At 52.2% G+C, this 18,144-nt stretch overlaps 1 long non-coding RNA gene across 1 annotated transcript in view; it reads right to left on the bottom strand.

The window, feature by feature from the left end:
- The window catches only part of LOC135058200 (uncharacterized), a 41,541-nt gene extending 37,407 nt beyond the window's left edge, over positions 1-4,134 (bottom strand). Inside the window, exon 1 of the long non-coding RNA XR_010244672.1 lies at positions 3,703-4,134. This is a non-coding gene — a long non-coding RNA (uncharacterized LOC135058200). The remainder of the gene's footprint in view (positions 1-3,702) is intronic.
- Between the last annotated feature and the right edge of the window lie 14,010 nt (positions 4,135-18,144).

Here is an 18,144-nt window from a genome sequence, read left to right as displayed (position 1 = left end):
GGAACGCAGGTCTCACCCTCGTTGTTCGTCCCGGAGCCGCGCCGCCGTCCTCCTCACAGAGCCAGGAGATAGAAGCGGGTGAGTATAAGAAGAAAGAAGACTTCAAAGGCGGCAGAAGACTTCTGATCTTCACTGAGGTACCGTGCAGCGGTAACGCTGCGCCCCATTGCTCCCACACTATCACACACTGACGACACTGTAAGGGTGCAGGGCGCAGGGGGGGGGGGGGGGGCGCCCTGGGCTGCAAAATTAACCTCTAGGGACACTGGCATAAATATATACTGCAGAGGCAGTATATTACACAAACCTCCGCCAGTATAAAGATTTGAGCGGGACCAAAGCCCGCCGTTGAGGGGGCGGAGCTTGATCCTCCAGCACTAACCAGCGCCATTTTCTCCACAGCACGCTGCAGAGAAGCTGGCTCCCTGGACTCTCCCCTGCTGAACACAAGTACAGAGGGCACAAAAGAGGAGGTGGGGGGGGGGGCACATCTATTTGGCGCAGTGAGTGTATTTTTATATATATATATATATATATATATATATATATATAAAAGCGCTGTACTGTCTGGGTTTATATTCCAGTGTCCGGTGGCGCTGGGTGTGTGCTGGCATACTCTCTCTCTGTCTCTCCAAAGGGCCTTATTGGGGGACTGTCTCCATATAGATATATATCCCTGAGTGTGTGGAGGTGTCGGTACGTGTGTGTCGGCATGTCTGAAGCGGAAGGCTCATCTAAGGAGGAGGTAGAGCAGATGATTGTGGTGTCTCCGTCGGCGACGCCGACACCTGATTGGTTGGATATGTGGAATGTTTTAAATGCAAATGTGTCTTTATTACATAAGAGATTGGACAAAGCAGAGTCCAGGGAAGGAACAGGGAGTCAATCCATGGCTTTGGCTGTGTCACAGGGCCCTTCAGGGTCTCAGAAACGTCCCTTGTCCCACGTAGCAGACACTGATACCGACACGGATTCTGACTCCAGTGTCGAGTATGATGATGCGAGGTTACACTCTAGGGTGGCCAAAAGTATTCATTGTATGATTATTGCAATAAAAGATGTTTTGCATATCACAGATGACCCCTCTGTCCCTGACACGAGGGTTTGCATGTTTAAGGAAAAGAAACCTGAGGTAACCTTTCCCCGCGTCTCATGAGCTGAACGCTTTATTTGAAAAGGCTTGGGAGACTCCAGACAAGAAACTACAGATTCCCAAGAGAATTCTTATGGCGTACCCTTTCCCCGCGCAGGACAGGGTACGGTGGGAATCCTCGCCCAGGGTGGACAAGGCTTTAACGCGCTTGTCCAAAAAGGTGGCGCTACCATCTCCAGACACGGCGGCCCTCAAGGATCCTGCTGATCGCAGACAGGAGACTACCTTAAAATTAATTTATACACATACGGGTGCCTTGCTCAGACCGGCGGTAGCGTCGGCATGGGTATGTAGCGCAGTAGCAGCGTGGGCAGATATCTTGTCATCTGACATTGACACCCTAGATAGGGATACCATTTTATTGACCTTGGGTCACGTTAAAGAAGCAGCCTTATATATGAGAGACGCTGCGAGAGACGTTGGGCTGTTAGGTTCAAGAGCCAACGCCATGGCTGTTTCTGCTAGGCGAGCCCTGTGGACCCGCCAATGGCCAGGGGATGCCGATTCAAAGAGACATATGGAAGTTTTACCTTACAAGGGTGAGGTCTTATTTGGGGAGGGTCTAGAGGACCTGGTTTCCACGGCTACCGCGGGTAAATCTTCTATTTTGCCTTTTGTTCTCCCACAGCAAAAGAAAACACCACAATATCAGATGCAGTCCTTTCGGTCGCATAAGTCCAGAAGAGGTCGGGGCTCTTCCTTCCTCGCCAGAGGTAAGGGTAGAGGGAAAAGAATGCCTGCGACGGCTAGTTCCCAGGAGCAGAAGTCCTCCTCGGCTTCTACTAAATCCACTGCATGACGCTGGGGCTCCGCTGAGGGAGTCCGCGCCGGTGGGGGCACGTCTTCGACTCTTCAGCCAGGTCTGGGTTCTGTCACACGTGGATCCTTGGGCGATGGAAATTATATCCCAAGGCTACAAACTAGAATTTCGAAGAGGTGCCCCCTCGCCGATTTTTCATGTCGGCTTTGCCAGCTTCTCCCCCAGAGAGGGAAATCATTTTAGCTGCAATTCAAAAGCTGTATCAACAGCAAGTGATTATCAGGGTTCCCCTAGTCCAGCAGGGGAAAGGGTACTATTCAACCCTGTTTGTGGTCCCGAAACCGGATGGCTCGGTCAGACCCATTCTGAATCTAAAATCCCTAAACCTGTACTTAAAAAAGTTCAAATTCAAGATGGAATCGCTCCGGGCAGTGATCTCCAGCCTGGAAGGGGGGGATTTTATGGTGTCAGTAGACATAAAGGATGCATACCTTCATGTCCCCATATATCCCCCTCATCAGGCGTACCTGAGATTCGCTGTACAGGACTGTCATTACCAGTTTCAGACGTTGCCGTTTGGGCTTTCCACGGCCCCGAGGATTTTCACCAAGGTAATGGCGGAAATGATGGTGCTCCTGCGCAGGCAGGGAGTCACAATTATCCCGTACTTGGACGATCTCCTGATAAAAGCGAGATCGAGAGATCAATTGATGAAAAGCGTGTCGCTCTCCTTGAGGGTGCTGCAGCAGCACGGCTGGATTCTAAATCTACCAAAGTCACAATTGATTCCAACAACTCGGCTATCTTTCTTAGGCATGATTCTGGACACGGAACAGAAGAGGGTTTTTCTCCCAGTGTAAAAAGACCGGGAACTCCAGAACATGGTCAGAGACCTGCTAAAACCAAAAAGGGTATCAGTCCATCAATGCACTCGAGTACTGGGAAAAATGGTGGCAGCCTACGAGGCCATCCCCTTCGGCGGGTTCCATGCGAGGACATTTCAGTGGGACCTTCTGGACAAGTGGTCGGGGTCCCATCTACAAATACATCAGAAAATAAGCCTGTCCCCCAGGGCCAGGGTGTCTCTCCTGTGGTGGCTGCAGAACTATGGTCAAGCCAGGAGGCTTGTCTACAGTACACACATACAGTATATATATATATATATATATATATATACATACATACATACACACACACACACACGTATATATACATATATATATATATATCATGTGTGTGTGTGTTTATATGTATGTATGTATATACATGTGTATATATGTATGTACATGGATATATTATTATTATTATTATTATCCTTTATTTATATGCGCCACAAGGGTTCCGCAGCGCCCAATTACAGAGTACATGAATAATCAAACAGGAAAACAGCAACTTACAGTTGATGACAGTATAGGACAAGTACAGGGTAAATACACATAGTTACATCAGCAGATGACACTGGAATAAGTATCAGGTGGCCGAAGACTGCTGGAGTTGATGCAGTTGAAGATTATTAAAGTAAGAATGGATAAGCACATGAGGGAAATATATATATGTACTATAATTAAAATAAACTTTTATTGCTCTTACAAGTGCCACCAGGAAGACAGCAGGCTGCAGAGGACGCTAGACAGCCATTAATAATACTCATGCAGCTTAAAAAAAAAAAAAAAATTATTTTTTTTTTTTTTTAGTGGAGGGGGGTTTCTGGGTGCTCGGAAACCCCCCCCTGGGTGCGCCACTGCTCTGTGGACACCCTCCGGGGGCTCCCCTTCCCCCTGTAACACACCTGTGCCCAGTAGAGTTTGCCGCAGAGCCGGGAAGCAGTTCTCTCTGTTCCCGCAGGTTGCGGCCTACGCACCTCCAGAAGCCAGGGCCTCGCGTACTTTCCACACCCGCGATTGGAGCTCCGGGAATCGGCGCGGACCTCCCCCAGGACGCAGGCACCAGCGGCTGACTTCTCCAGACCCCCAGTGGTCACCCCCCGTGGGCAGCAGGCAGAGGAGGCATCTGGCAGTGGGGGACAGCAGAGAGACAGGCGCCCAGGAGATGCGGTGGCCATTTTGGATTTCTCTGGAGGAGCTGGATAATAAGAGGTAGTGTGCCTGTGTGCTGTGGGGGGACTCTGGACTGGGGCTGCACCAGGTCTGGTGGCCCTCTGGCACAATTTTGGCTGTGTTCCCACTCTGGGGCCTCTGTTGAGGGATCTGGGCATTAACCTTCTCTGTGGAGCTTTAGAATTTCACTCAGCAGTATCTTCTTCTACTACAACTGCCCCATCTTGTGGCCACTGGGTGTAACTGCATGCACTTCTCCCACAGTATACTCGATACATAATCTCCTATATAATAGCCCAGATCTGTGACTTTGTGACTTATTTGCTAACGCTGGGCAGAGTCACAACACTGGGCGGAGTTAGTCAAATGAGTCACAGATCTAGCCAAATCTATAGGAGACTAGGAGAAGAAGCAGATAGTATGGGCATGGCACAGGAAGGGGTGCATACCTCCCAGCTTTCTTAGGGAGCTTTCTTTAGGCAGAAGAAGGGACACACACGCAGCTAAAAGGGGGCGTGACCAATACAAGGGGCGTGGCTTCACGGGAGGTCCCCCGTTTTCGTCAGTGAGGGGGCATGCCCAGCGCTCTGTGAGCTCTTGGCATGCCCCCAGGGGCTGATTATGAGTCCGGGGGGCCCATGGCTCTTGAGACAGGGGAGCCCTATCTCATTGCTGTGCCTGCTGTGGGGTTGGGGGCGTTGCCTAATCGCGGGACGCGAGGCCACGGCCCCTTATGCAAATTCCGGGATTTTTTTATTTTTATGGAATTTTGGCCCCTCAGCTAGGGCTAAATCCAGAGGAGGTGGTCGCTCCCCCCTACACACCCGCACAGGCAGAAGAAAGCAGGGAGACTGCTGCCTCCCTGCAACACCACAGACCTGCCAATATGCAGCAGCGTGTGCTGACTGTAGCACAATGCTGCCGCTGTTGCTGGCAAAACGGGGGAGCTTATGAGCTGGGACAGAGCTACTCGAGCTGGGGGGCCCCCTAAAACTGTGGGGCCAACGGTACATACCACCTGGCCCCCCCTTAATCCTGCTCTGCTGCTGGAACCCCCCCTTAATCCGTACCCCCTGATGCCCCCTCTCCCTCTGTCTCCACTATTCACCGCTGCTCCAGGAGCTTTCCAACTGCTCCCCCCACCGCGGGACACTGCGACCCGCGGGTGGGACAGCGGGACAGACCCCAAAAAATTGGACTGTCCCGCGAAAATCGGGAGAGTTGGGAGGTATGGGGGTGTGTGAGGGGGTATGCCGTACAGACAGACGGGCACCGGCTCACTGTGTGCTTGACCCCCTACATCAGCATACTCAGCAGGGTCTCTCTGGCGCGGAGGAGCGTCACTTTCTGGAGCACTCCACGCTTCTTAGCTGCAGTTTTGTGGGGCACCTGCCGCTGTGCAGGTTCCGTACTGCCTCTATTTTCTCCAGCCTTGGCAACCCCACCGCTAGCTGCAGCGCTGCCACCCGCAGTGAGGAGCGCCCAGCTCCTTCACACACTTTAGCCGGCGGATAGCGCTGCAGAAGTCCGAGCTGCTTGCAGGCTCCGACTCCCTCCTCCCTCCAGCCGCAGCGTCTCCTGGGAGCTAACCAGTCACTCCCAGTCTCCCCTTACCACAGTGCCCAGCAGCCGTGAGGTCCACGCCGCGTGCATGCTATGACCCCTCCTCCCTCCAGCCGCAGCGTCTCCTGGGGGATAACCAGTCACTCCCAGTCTCCCCTTACCACAGTGCCCGGCAGCTGCGCGAGGTCTGCGGTGTGTGACTGAGGAGGAGGGGAGGGATGCGGACGAGCAGAGGAAGCAGGACTCCAACCTAAGAGAGTCAGCCATGCCAAGTCTCTACCAGCAGCAGATCCCAACAGGTTGGCGTAGAACAGCAGCAGCCAACATGTCACTGGCCTAGACTGAGGGTGTTGTGAACTCGGGGATTCTTCCGATGGTTGGGAAGAGGAACCACAACTGAGCCGGAACAGGGGTGGCCTAATATAGGATCTCCTCATACAGGACACTGACAGTGGAGTTTGGTGAAATACTGAAGAGCTTTATTGCAGGAAAAGAACAACTTAAAGTCATTTGTCAAAAAGGAATTTATGAGGGAATGTCCAGACCTACTGGAGGGTTTTGTGAGCAATATTAGAGATGCTGGTAACTGAAGAAACTGTGGGTGATGTTAAAAGTCACTGATAACTTGAAGAACTTATAAATGGTGGTTAAAGGCACAGATGGATAAAGAACTTGTGAGCCGAAGTTGAGACACTGGTAAATTGAAGAACTTAAGTGCAGAGGTTTAAGACGCTGTTGATTTGCAGAACTTGTGAACGGTGACTGAGACGCTGATGATGTGAAGAACTGAAGTGCAGTGGTTTAAGACGCTGGTGATTCGCAGAACTTGAGAACAGTGACTGAGACGCTAATGATGTGAAGAACTGAAGTGCAGTGGTTTAGGACGCTGTTGATTTGTAGAACTTGAGAGCGGTGACTGAAACACTGATAATGTGAAGAGCTGAAGTGCAGTGGTTTAAGACGCTGGTGATTCGTAGAACTTAGGAACGGTGATTTAGGCCCGCAGCCCACGCTGATTCCTAGGAGCACTGGTGACTGGATCGAAGAGAGATATACCGGCCGCTGAATACACTGGAACCGGTGCAGCGAACTGGCACCTGGAAATGCCGGAGACACTGGAGTACAACTTCAGAGATTCTTGCCGGGAACAAGAGCGCTGGCATCCACGTCAGGGAAAGACGATACTCAGGCGCTGAGGCTCTGTCCGGCGTCTGACTTTGAATTCCCCGCCACCGCTGGATTGGCGGAGCCGTCTGATGACGTCACCTGCCCCCCGTCAACGTGATGCCGGGTGTCATGGCGGCACCCATGCCCTGGAGAACCGCCGGGAGCCGCGCCAGCCAGACGCCGGAGCCCGTGGCCCACCGAAGGCAGAGGCCGTAACACAGATCAGCAGACACGCAGGGGTAAGCGCGGCGAACGCCGCCTCTGGCGTGTGAGAGTACCCCCTCCTCCAGGAGTGGCCCCTGGACACTTTCCAGGTTTTGTTGGATGTCTGGAATGGAAAATCAGCACCAGTCGGGAAGCTGTAACTTCAGTAGCTTTGACCCAGCTCCTTTCCTCGGGGCCAAAACCTTTCCATTCCACCAAATACTGTAGATTCTTGTGAAGATAGCGAGAATCAAGAATAGCTTAGATTTCAAAGTTCGTACCCTCTTCAGCCTCTGCAGAGGTTGGCCTTGGGGACTTGGAATGAAACCGGTTCAAAACAAGAGGGCGTAGAAGAGAGACATGGAAGGAATTTGGTATCCGAAGATGGGAAGGCAATCCCAATTTGCAGACAACTGGATTCAAAACTTGTAACACGGGATAAGGACCAATGAACCTTGGAGCGAACTTCATAGTGGGCACCTTCAAACGGAGATTGCGGGTAGAGAGCCATACCCTGTCACCAACCTTGTATTGAGGAGCTGCCCGTCGCTTCCTATCCGCAAAGAACTTATAGCGGCCAGAAACTCTCTTGAGGTTGGCATGAACTCGACTCCAGATTTGACTGAAGTGCCGGAGAGTAGAGGCTGCAGCGGGAACTTCTTCTGGAGGACAAATGGGTAATTCTGGAACTTGGGGATGAAATCCATAATTAATGAAAAATGGAGACTCACCAGTCGAGGAGTGATATAGATGATTATGGGCGAACTCGGCCCAAGGCAACAACTCCACCCAATTATTTTGTGAGGGAGAGAGGTAAACACGGAGAAAAGTCTCTAAATCTTGATTGACGCGTTCAGTTTGCCCATTGGTCTGTGGATGGTAAGCGGATGAAAACTTGAGTTTTATTTGTAAGGCCGTACAGAGGGCTCTCCAGAATCTTGCCGTAAACTGTACCCCTCGATCAGAAACTATTTCCAGAGGTAACCCGTGCAGGCGAAAGTGTTCCCGAATGAATAACAAAGCCAACTTAGAAGCTGATGGTAACCCGGTCAACGGAAAAAAATGTGCCATCTAAGAGAACCGGTCGATAATCACCCAGACGGTGTTATGACCCTTAGAGAGAGGCAGTTCAGTAACAAAGTCCATGGAGATATGAGTCCAAGGCCTCTTAGGAATGGACAATGGGTGCAACAACCCCGCAGGAGGCAGACAAAGACTTTTGTGCTGAGCACATTGAGGACACGAGTTGACATACTCTTGAATGTCCTTTTTCATAGTGTCCCACCAGTAAGATCTTCGTAGAAATTCCCACATCTTTTGAACTCCAAGATGGCCAGAAAACTTGGAAATGTGAGCCCACTGCAACAATCTTGGTCGAAATTTAGCTGGCACAGACATTCTTCCAGGAGGAAGACCCAACGCAGTGGGAGCCGCAGAAATAGAAACTGGACTGAGAATCAAAGCCTTTTCAACGGAATTCTCCTCATCCGAAGCCATTAAGGAACGAGATATGGCATCCGCCTTGGTGTTAATAGTTCCAGCCCGGTACTTAATGACAAACGAAAATCGGGCAAAGAAGAGCGCCCATCTTGCTTGACGGGGATTCAAGCACTGGGCCGTCTTGAGATACAGCAAATTCTTGTGATCCGTGAAAATCGTAATTAGGTGTTTAGCACCTTCCAAAAGATATCTCCATTCCTCCAAGGCAGATTTTATTGCCAACAGCTCTTTGTCTCCAATGGTGTAATTTAGTTCAGCAAGGGAGAACTTGCGAGAATGGAAACCACATGGATGTAATTTCCCTTCTGGAGCGTACTGCGAAAGTACGGCACCAATGCCTACCGTAGAAGCATCAACCTCCAGAAAGAATGGTTTTAAAAAGTCTGGTTGCTGAAGTACTGGAGCGGTCATAAAGGCTGCCTTCAACTGAGCGAACGCTGCTACAGCTTCAGAGGACCAATGGCTTGGGTCATCCCCCTTCTTGGTTAGGGCAGTAATAGGCGCCACAATAGTAGAGAAACCATTATGAATTTCCGGTAGTAATTTGCGAACCCTAGAAATCGTTGCACCGCTTTCAAGGAAAGAGGCTGAGTCCAGCCCCGAATAGCAGAAAGTTTCTCCGGATCCATACGCAACTCCGTGCCTGAAATAATGTAACCCAGAAATGGAATAGAGGGGACCTCAAAGGTGCACTTGGAAATCTTGCCGTAAAGGTGGTTCTCTCGCAACCGAAGAAGTACCTCCTTAACTTGTATTCTGTGCTCAGTGAGATTCTTCGAAAATATCAGGATGTCATCCAAATACACCACTACATTTAGGTATAACATGTCCCGAAAGACTTCATTTATGAATCCCTGGAAGACGGCGGGGCGTTGCTGAGGTCGAACGGCATTACCAAGTACTCATAATGCCCGTCCCTAGTATTGAAGGCCGTCTTCCATTCGTCCCCTTGTCGGATACGTATCAAGTTATAAGCTCCCCTTAAATCGAGCTTAGTGAAGACTCGAGCTCCGCGAACTCTATCAAAAAGCTCCGTGATGAGCGGCAAAGGATACTTATTCTTAATGGTGACTTCATTTAGACCACGATAGTCGATACATGGCCTCAGGCCTCCGTTCTTTTTCTTCACAAAGAAGAAGCCTGCTCCCGCCGGGGAAGTAGAGGGGCGGATGAATCCTTTCTGCAGATTAGACTTGATATATTCTGACATGGCTTGAGTCTCGGGTACTGACAAAGGATAAGTACGACCCCGAGGTGGCATTTTCCCCGGAATGAGCTCAATAGGACAGTCCCAGGGTCTATGCGGTGGTAACTTATCGGCCGCCTGTTCCGAGAACACATCTGTAAACTCCCGATAAGCCTCTGGAAAAAGCTCCTCGTCCGACTTGGAAGATACACGAAGCGGGTAGACAGGAGTGAGACAATTCGAGTGACAAAATGGACTCCAAGAAATTACCTGTGTCGACCTCCAGTCGACGTGAGGGTTGTGAAGCTTGAGCCAGGGAAGACCAAGGACGAGATCGTGGGCATCTCCTGAATCACAAGGAACTTCAGATGTTCTTGATGCAAAGCTCCCACTTGCAGCTTGATTGGCATAGTACGACTTAAAATCAGAGCATTAGGAATTTGGGTACCATTAATAGCAGATATCGTAATAGGTCGTTCGACCGACTGTAACTTCAAACCCAGATTCTGGGCGCAGGAAAGAGAAATAAAATTCCCCGCAGCCCCTGTGTCCAACAGTGCCTTAACGGTTTTGACTTCAGACTCCGAAAACAGAGACACGGAGAGTAAACAGTCCACTGCCGGAGAAGATTGAGAAAAAAACCCTAGCTCGACTTCTCCAGAACAAGCTAGGACTGCCCGTTTCCCGGGGCGAGACTTGCAAAACTTGAGGAAATGATCCGCCGCTCCACAGTAGAGACAAAGTCTACCCTCATGACGACGCTGACGTTCTTCTGGAGACAACCGAGACCGATTAATCTGCATGGGTTCGTCTGGACTTGAAATAACTGTTTGCTTAGAAGGAAGAGATCGGAATCTCGACCGGTCTGACCGACTACGTTCACCACCTCGTTCCTGCATGCGAAGATCCACCTTTACACAGAGTGAGATCAACTGTTCCAAGGAATCTGGCAGATCTCTAGTAATCAATTCGTCCTTTAAACGATCCAAGAGCCCGTTCCAAAAAGCAGCCCAAAGGGCATCATTATTCCAGCTCAGTTCAGAAGCAATAGTTTGAAAGTGAATCACATAATGTCCCACTGTACGAGAGCCTTGTCAAACTCGGAGCATGTCAGCAGAGGCAGCAGTCGTCCTGCCGGGCTCATCAAAGATCCTTCGGAATGACGTGATGAAGTTGGTATAACTAGAAACTAATGGATATGATCGCTCCCACAACGGTGACACCCACTCCAACGCTGAACCCTCAAGCAAAGAGATAATGTATGCCACTTTACACCGATCAGTAGGGAAGTTATGTGAGAGGAGTTCGAAATGTACCTCACACTGATTGAGGAATCCACGGCAATTTTTTGGATTCCCGTTATAACGAGGAGGAGTGGGAAGCTGAAGGCGTGACCTGGATACAGACATGGAGGGAACATTGCCAGAGACAACCACTGGAGCGGATACTGGAACTGGAGCTGGAACCACTGAAGCCAGAGAAGTCTGGATTTGATCCAGCCGGCCAGATAATTCCTGGAGATAATGCATCACCTGATTCTGTGCTGCTTCCTGACTCTGTACTCGGGAAACCAGGTCCTGCATGGTGCTCGCCTCTGGGTTCCGATTCCCCGGGTACATGTGGCCTGAGTGTACTGTCACTGGCCTAGACTGAGGGTGTTGTGAACTCGGGGATTCTTCCGATGGTTGGGAAGAGGAACCACAACTGAGCCGGAACAGGGGTGGCCTAATATATGATCTCCTCATACAGGACACTGACAGTGGAGTTTGGTGAAATACTGAAGAGCTTTATTGCAGGAAAAGAACAACTTAAGGTCATTTGTCAAAAAGGAATTTATGAGGGAATGTCCAGACCTACTGGAGGGTTTTGTGAGCAATATTACAGATGCTGGTAACTGAAGAAACTGTGGGTGATGTTAAAAGTCACTGATAACTTGAAGAACTTATAAATGGTGGTTAAAGGCACAGATGGATAAAGAACTTGTGAGCGGAAGTTGAGACACTGGTAAATTGAAGAACTTAAGTGCAGAGGTTTAAGATGCTGTTGATTTGCAGAACTTGTGAACGGTGACTGAGACGCTGATGCTGTGAAGAAATGAAGTGCAGTGGTTTAAGACGCTGGTGATTCGCAGAACTTGAGAACAGTGACTGAGACGCTAATGATGTGAAGAACTGAAGTGCAGTGGTTTAAGACGCTGTTGATTTGTAGAACTTGAGATCGGTGACTGAGACGCTGATGATGTGAAGAACTGAAGTGCAGTGGTTTAAGACGCTGGTGATTCGCAGAACTTGAGAACAGTGACTGAGACGCTAATGATGTGAAGAACTGAAGTGCAGTGGTTTAGGACGCTGTTGATTTGTAGAACTTGAGAGCGGTGACTGAAACGCTGATAATGTGAAGAGCTGAAGTGCAGTGGTTTAAGACGCTGGTGATTCGTAGAACTTAGGAACGGTGATTTAGGCCCGCAGCCCACGCTGATTCTTAGGAGCACTGGTGACAGGATCGCAGAGAGATATACCGGCCGCTGAATACACTGGAACCGGTGCAGCGAACTGGCACCTGGAAATGCCGGAGACACTGGAGTACAACTTCAGAGATTCTTGCCGGGAACAAGAGCGCTGGCATCCACGTCAGGGAAAGATGATACCCAGGCGCTGAGGCTCTGTCCGGTGCCTGACTTTGAATTCCCCGCCACCGCTGGATTGGCGGAGCAGTCTGATGACGTCACCTGCCCCCCGTCCACGTGATGCCGGGTGTCATGGCGGCACCCATGCCCTGGAGAACCGCCGGGAGCCGCGCCAGCCAGACGCCGGAGCCCATGGCCCACCGAAGGCAGAGGCCGCAACACAGACCAGCAGACACGCAGGGGTAAGCGCGGCGAACGCTGCCTCTGGCGTGTGACACAACAGCAGTGACTCCGGTAAGACACATCTGTCTGTCACCACTGTTTTGTCCCTAATACCAATCTCTCCTGTGCCCTGTGTTCTGTCATGTCCCTATCACCCCTGGCCTTGCCTTGTCACCCTTATTCTGGCCCGTTCACCCATATCCTGGCCCTGTCACCCTTATGCTGGCCCTGTTACCCCTATCCTGGCCCTGTCACCCCTGTGCTTGCCCTGTCAACCCTATACTGGCTCTGTCACCCCTGTCCTGGTCCTGCCGCCCCTACCCTGGCCCTGTCACCTCTATCCTGTCCCTGTCATTTCTGTCCTGGCCCTGTCGCCCCTGTCCTTGCCCCGTCACCCCTGTCCTGGCCCCGTCACCCCTGTCTTGGCCCCATCACCCCTGTTCTGACCCTGTCACCCCTGTCCTGGCCCTGTTACTGCATACCCTCCAACTACCTTTTTGGCAGGTACAGTACCCGCAGCGCTTCCAGACCCCTCCCCAATGCACCACACCTCCGCACCTTCCCCTCCACCACATGCGGCACTCCACCCCTCCCCCACATGCTGTGCCTCCAGACCCCCTACACCACCCGCGGCTCCCACTCCTCCGCCCCTTGACCACCCACAGCACCTCCAGACCCCCTCCACCATCCACCCCCCATATATGTCTCCCCCCACACCTGCCCCCCTCCACCCGCAGCATCTGCAGACACCCTCCTCCATCCGCGGTCCCCCCCTCCCCCACCCCTCCCCCACCCATGGCACCCCCGCACCTGCCCCTCCACCACCTGCAGCAACTCCGGACCTCCTTCCCCATCCACCGCACCACCCGTACCTGCCCCTCCCCTACCCACGGTGCCTCCGGACCCCCTACCCCACCCCCAACACCCCCGCCCCTTCCCATCCCACAGCACCTCCGGAACCCTTCACCCATCTGCAACATCCCTGCACCTGCCCCTCTCCCACCCATGGCACCCCTGCCCCTCCCCCAGCTGCAGTGCCTCTGGACCCCTCCCCCATCTGCAGCCCCCACTCCTCTGCCCCTCCCCCACCTGCAGCACCTCTCGACCCTTCCCCATCCAGGCCCCCCCACCGCTTCCGGCCCCCCTCCGTCCGCAGCATCCCTCCTTCATCCGCAGTCCCCCCCGCACCCGCTACATTCTGTACATCGTGCCCTGCAGGTGCTGTTCACGCCGTCGCAAGGGGCTGCGCCTCCTTCACCATCGCACGCCCTTTCATTGTGCAATATTTAACCACAAACAAAGGAATGCAGGTAATACTCCATATAATACAAATACTGAACCCCAGAAAGGCATGCAAGGGTTAAGGGGGCGTAGCCCCTTGCGCCGGTGTGAAGAGCGCCCGTATGGTGTGATGAAGCACCTAGTACATATTATACTGCAGTCTACATAGGAACGCAGCTATCCCAGCACCTGCCGTGACTATCAGATGCGTTGTCCCCATGGTAGAATGACCACGCTATTATGATGTGACTGCTCTGAAATAATTCTTCCTCCACCCGACTGCTCCTTTGACATGATATGACAATTCAACTTTCATGTGAATCCTTCTCTGATTGATATTACTGACGTCTCCTATCTCCAGTTACTCTATTTGTGTCGGTCAGCTTTATTACGCCTCCCAAGAAATATAAGGCCGCTAAATCTGTTTCCCAAGTGGCGTTCTTTAAACCTTCTCCTCAAGCCGCTAAATCAAAAGATGTACGGAGTGCTCCTCTAAGTCTGTTGTCCCTGTGTCCTCGCCGCTTCGAGATGCGTCTGCCCCTACCACTGTTACCACACACACCAGCTCTATCGAGGACAGTGACTCGCTTACGGTGGGCGCTATGAAGCATCTCCTAACGCAATTTAAGGATGAAGTTGCGGCTGAATTTAGAGAGACTATGAAGGAATGCCAGAGATCTATTGATGAGATTGGTGGCCGCACAGATCACCTAGAAATAAAAATGGGTGAAGTGGTGTCGTCACATAATGACCTGATCTCTTCCCATGAACTGCTTCAAAATGAGGTCAAAACACTCAGGGACAAGCTTTCTGAACTAGAGGACAGATCAAGACGTAACAATATAAAGTTGCGAGGTGTTCCGGAGGCTTTCGCCAATAGCGCTTTAAACAATTTTGCAGTTGACCTCTTTAGCAAACTCCTTCCCTCATACCGCTCGGCGGACTTTCTGATTGATCGCATCCATAGGCTCCCTAAAGCCAGGAACGCTCCTGATGGGGTCCCCCGGGACGTCCTTATGCGGGTACATTATTTCCACGTGAAGGAGGCAATTTTGAAAGCTGCTAGACCCTCGGATACTGCTTCGGAGTCTTTGGGCTCACTTCAGATATTCGGAGACCTGTCCCCTGCTACTCTAGCGAAAAGGCACTCTCTTTACCCCATCACGTCGGTGTTACGCAAAGAGAACATTCTATATAGATGGGGATTTCCTACAAAGTTGCTTATTTCTCGAGAAGGTTCTACTGTCGTTATAACAAACGTCGAGGAGGGTAAAAAGATCCTCGCGTCATGGAACTCTGCAAGCTCATCTACACACACCTCTCCCGATCGAGGCCTTCAGCGGGACTGGGCCTCGTCGGCTGCTGAGCTTTGAGAATCGTCTGTTTTACTATACTTGCATTGTTTTTATATCTTTCTAATCGTTTTGTTATGTCATGTTTTCTATTTTACACCAGTTCCTTGGCGGTTCCTTATTACGGGTGTTTATGTAAGGCCGATTTGAATGTTGTTAGACTGTTTTCAGGTGATGCCTCGACACCGCTGGTTTACTGTTTGTTGTCTGCCTCTGCTGCTCCGTCTGCCGCCCATGTCTCTTTGGTAGCTGGGTATTCTACCCTAGAATAATTATTTTCTTTTTTTAGTCCCGGAGGCTGGCGGTGCGGGGGACCAGAGATAGAGGCCCGAGGAACTGCATCTTGTTGAATTTTAGTTCGGGTGCTGGCAGATTGACCACTACCCCCCACAGATTAATTCTGAGTCGCCATGGTTAGGCGTCCAACCGTGCCCCCGAGAGGGGTTAATGTTATTGTTCCTTTAACTGTTATTCTCCTTTTTCTTATCCTTTCTTTCCCTTTTCCTCTCCTTCTGTCCGGAAATTGTTGCTCATACTTCCTACATGCCAGCTGGTTGATGATAATTATGCAATCTTCGATTCCTTTGCAGTATGGTTAACATTGTTTCTATAAATGCGAAGGGTCTTAATTCCCCACATAAGAGGAAGTTAGCACTTAATTATTTTCATAAAATTAAGGCTCAAATCATAGCCATCCAAGAGACACATTTTATTAAATCTGCCCCTCCACGGTTTACTAATATGAGATTTCCCCATTGCTATTTGGCCAATGGACCAGCGAAGAAGGCGGGGGTGGCAATCTTAGTGTCTCAACATTGCGCGTTTTCCCTCATGTCACAATACTGCGACCCTGAGGGGAGAATTCTAATTTTAGTGGGTACTCTTGAAAATAAAGAGGTGACGATAGTTTCCTGCTATGCCCCGAACACCAAGCAATTAGCATTTTGTAGGAAACTCTGTGCTAAGGTGCAACAATTGGCCAAGGGTGCTTTACTTCTCTTGGGGGACTTTAATTTGACCCTTGACCCTTTGGTTGATAACTCCGGCAAGCGGCCCTCATCTCCAGTCAGCTCCATAGGAATGCAAAGGGCTTCCGCCAGTTATTGGCGGAAAATTATCTTTTAGACCTTTGGCGCGTTAAACACCCAATGGACAGAGACTACACATTTTATTCCCCAGTACATGCCTCTTATTCCAGAACTAGGTGCTTCATCGCGCCCTACAGGCGCAATTCAAACCGTCGCAAGGGGCTTCGCCCCCTTAACCCTTGCATGCCTTTCTGGGGTTCAATATTTGTATTATATGGAGTATTACCTGCATTCCTTTGTTAGTGGTTAAATATTGCACAATAAAAGGGCGTGCGATGGTGAAGGAGGTGTAGCCCCTTGCGACGGCGTGAACAGCACCTGCAGGGCACGATGTACAGAATGTAGCGGGTGCGGGGGGGACTACGGATGGGGGAGGGTGTCTGTAGATGCTGCGGGTGGAGGGGGGCCGGAAGCGGTGGGGGAGCCCGGACGGGGAAGGGTCGGGAGGTGCTGCGGATGGGGGAGGGGCAGAGGAGTGGGGGCTGCAGATGGGGGAGGGGTACAGAGGCACTGCAGGTGGGGGAGGGGCAGGGGTGCCACGGGTGGGAGAGGGGCAGGTGCAGGGATGTTGCGGATGGGTGAAGGGTTCCGGAGGTGCTGTGGGATAGGAAGGGGCGGGGGTGTTGGGGGTGGGGTAGGGGGTCCGGAGGCACCGTGGGTAGGGTAGGGGCAGGTACGGGTGGTGCGGTGGATGGGGAAGGAGGTCCGGAGGTGCTGCAGGTGGTGGAGGGGCAGGTGCGGGGGTGCCATGGGTGGGGGAGGGGTGGGTAAGAGGGGGACCGCGGATGGAGGAGGGTGTCTGCAGATGCTGCGGGTGGAGGGGGGCAGGTGTGGGGGAGACATATATGGGGGGTGGATGGTGGAGGGGGTCTGAAGGTGCTGTGGGTGGTCAAGGGGCGGAGGAGTGGGAGCCGCAGGTGGTGTAGGGGGTCTGGAGGCACAGCGTGTGGGGGAGGGGTGGAGTTCCGCATGTGGTGGAGGGGAAGGTGCGGAGGTGTGGTGCATTGGGGAGGGGTCTGGAGGCGCTGCGGGTTCTGTACCTGCCAAAAAGGTAGTTGGAGGGTATGCAGTAACAGGGCCAGGACAGGGGTGACATGGTCAGAACAGGGGTGACGGGGCCAGGACAGGGGTGACGGGGCCAGGACAGGGGCGACGGGGCCAGGACAGAAATGACAGGGACAGGATAGGGGTGACAGGGCCAGGGTAGGGGCGGCAGGACCAGGACAGGGGTGACAGGGCCAGTATAGGGTTGACAGGGCAAGCACAGGGGTGACAGGGCCAGGATAGGGGTAACAGGGCCAGCATAAGGGTGACAGGGCCAGGATATGGGTGAAAGGGCCAGGATAAGGGTGACAAGGCAAGGCCAGGGGTGACAGGGACATGACAGAACACAGGGCACAGGAGAGATTGGTATTAGGGACAAAACAGTGGTGACAGACAGATGTGTCTTACCGGAGTCACTGCTGTTGGCTGCTGCTGTTCTACGCCAACCTGTTGGGATCTGCTGCTGGTAGAGACTTGGCATGGCTGACTCTCTTAGGTTGGAGTCCTGCTTCCTCTGCCCGTCCGCATCCCTCCCCTCCTCCTCAGTCACACACCGCAGACCTCGCGCAGCTGCCAGGCACTGTGGTAAGGGGAGACTGGGAGTGACTGGTTAGCCCCCAGGAGACGCTGCGGCTGGAGGGAGGAGGGGGTCATAGCATGCATGCGGCGCGGACCTCACGGCTGCTGGGCACTGTGGTAAGGGGAGTCTGGGAGTGACTGGTTAGCTCCCAGGAGATGCTGCAGCTGGAGGGAGGAGGGAATCGGATCCTGCAAGCAGCTCGGACTTCTGCAGCGCTACCCGCCGGCTAAAGTGTGTGAAGGAGCTGGGCGCACCTCACTGCGGGTGGCAGCGCTGCAGCTAGCGGTGGGGTTGCCGAGGCTGGAGATAACAGAGGCAGTACGGAACCTGCACAGCGGCAGGTGCCCCACAAAACTGCAGC

Source organism: Pseudophryne corroboree, chromosome 3 (assembly GCF_028390025.1).
Source record: "Pseudophryne corroboree isolate aPseCor3 chromosome 3, aPseCor3.hap2, whole genome shotgun sequence".
Lineage (NCBI taxonomy): Eukaryota > Metazoa > Chordata > Amphibia > Anura > Myobatrachidae > Pseudophryne > Pseudophryne corroboree.
This window is presented reverse-complemented; position numbering and strand designations above follow the sequence as displayed.